At 39.8% G+C, this 2,335-nt stretch overlaps 1 pseudogene; it reads right to left on the bottom strand.

Annotated features, from left to right (window-relative positions):
* Positions 1-755: 755 nt before the first annotated feature.
* Positions 756-2,083, bottom strand: LOC105827513 (annotated as a pseudogene).
* Between the last annotated feature and the right edge of the window lie 252 nt (positions 2,084-2,335).

The raw sequence follows: 2,335 nt of genomic DNA, 5'->3' as shown, positions 1-2,335 counted from the left end.
TGTCTTTTATATTTTTATTTTTTAAACGAACATATTTAACATACTGAAGAATAAAATACGTTTCAACGAAATAATCCTCCCAGATTGACCAGTGCAATTATTATAGAACATTAGTAAGCCATAGGGGTTAAGTTGACAGCTGCTATGCTCGTGATTTAGTTCTAACTTCCCCTGCCTAACTGGTGCCATTACCCCATGAGGCTGGTTGGCAAGAGTTTGTGGGGGTCAAGTATGCCAGTCTGTTACTAGCTTTTGACAATGGTGCACTGTGTTTCTGCTTGAAGTGGAATTTGTGAATAGTTGCACAGCTCAACAGTATTTTTTAATTGTCCACTTAACAGCCCATCATGTCAAAGAAGACCAAGAGAACACTGAAGGAAGAAAACAGATTTTTTTTTCTCATTATATAGTTTTTATTGAGGTTTAATTATATAAGATAAAATGCAGAGATTTTAGATGTACGGTTCTGAGTGTTATGATGAATTTACTCCCCAAGGTAATTCCCACCCTAATTAAGACATGAAACATTTCCATCACCCCAATAAATTTGTTTTGTCCCTCTCTATTTAATTCTTTCCACATGGGCAGCCACTAATCTTTTCCTTGCTCTAGGAATTCATATAAACTGGAATTATACAGTATGTAGCCTTTTGTATCTTTCTTTGGGGCCACATAGTGTTTCTGAAATCCATACATGTTGCTGCATCTGTCTACCTCTTGTGGTCTCCTGAATAGGAATCATTACACGTGACCTTTTATGGCTGGTGTCTCTCCCTGCTTTGTAGAAGTGAACAGCCAAAAACATGAGGACTGAAGCGTGGAGAACCAACCTGGGATTTCACAATAGGATAGAGGGAGTAAATGTTAGGGTCTTGGCAGCACCAAAGAGGACTATTCTGTGGCCAAAGAAGACATCTGTAGGGACCTTAATGTTGGGGTACAAGCTGAGTTGGTATGAGGGTGTCTGGTGCCCCACGTAAATGAGGGCTGCAGGATAGGCGGCGTTCGGGGATCTGGGTTTTATTTCTGTATTTCTCTGGCTGGGACTGGTCTTGATTCCACCTTCAGGTATCTGTGGCTGTTGAGCTGCTTGTTTTTGCTGAACATTCTTGCATTTTGCTTTCTTGAGTTTTGCTCTATGGTTCTTGAACCAAACCTGCAGTACTGTTGGATGTATGTCGATTTTTGAGGCCATCTCTCTCTGAAGGCTGGGGTTTGGATGTGGGTTCTCATTGAACAAGATGATCAAAGCTTTCAGTTGCTTCTCAGTGAACGTGGTTCGTTTTCTGTGTGGATGCATCTGGCGAGTGCCTTGAGGAAGCTCCTCCGATCCTGACTTCTGATCAGATTCAGTGACAAGAGAAAACAGATTTTTTAATGAGGATTGAGAATTGCAATATTATCTTGTTTCTGCTAAAGAGAAGATGATTTGCTTGCTTTGTGATACTGCAATATCAACATTAAAGAAATTCAATGCTCATCAGCATTATAACACTCATAAGGACCACAAATATTTTAAATTAGAGGGAGAGGCATGAAAGGTTGTATTGCAGAAATTAAAAAAATGAAAAACAAAAGGAAATACAATTCCTTTAAGGAGCAATAAGACCTGGAAATAGTGCCACTGAAACAACTTATAAAGTAGCTTACATACCCAGGGAAGAAAGGGAAGCCATTCAGTGATGTAGAAATTGTGAAAGAATGCACTGTGGAAATTGTAGGATGCTTAGACCCTGATTATGTTTCAAAGTACAAACAACTGCCTCTTTCAAGGAGAGCCATAACTAATTGGCAGCATTAATTAGGCTTCAACTTAACAGAACAACTTCATGCAATACTTCAAAAGGAAAATATATATTATTCAATCACTTTGGATGAATGAACTGATACTACTGACCTGGCGCAGGTTTTATACTTCATTTGGATCATAACAGAAGATTCCTTTGCTATGAAGAGTTATCCCCAATTAGCAAAGGTCATTGATGAGCAGGGTGACACATGTGAATCATTTGAAGAATACGTAGTTGTTATGGACCTATTAATTGGAGAATACAATGAAAGAATCACTGACTTTGAGAATCATGACATCACACTCAAATTAGCATTTCAGCCTCACATAGTTGATATCATCAAGGCACCTAAAGAACTACAGATGGAATTGATTAAGCTCTCGGTAGATGACTTTTTTTTTTTGAGACACAGACTCGCTCTGTTGCCCTGAGTAGAGTGCCATGGTGTTAGCCTAGCTCACAGCAACCTCAAACTCCTGGGCTCAAGCGATCCTCCTGCCTCAGCCTCCCAAGTAGCTGGGACTACAGGGATGTGCCACCATGCC

Source organism: Propithecus coquereli, unplaced genomic scaffold (genome assembly GCF_000956105.1).
Source record: "Propithecus coquereli isolate 6110/MARCELLA unplaced genomic scaffold, Pcoq_1.0 Scaffold122, whole genome shotgun sequence".
NCBI classification, from domain to species: Eukaryota; Metazoa; Chordata; class Mammalia; order Primates; family Indriidae; genus Propithecus; species Propithecus coquereli.
The sequence above is the reverse complement of the archived record's forward strand: the minus strand, read 5'-3'. Positions and strand labels throughout refer to the sequence as shown.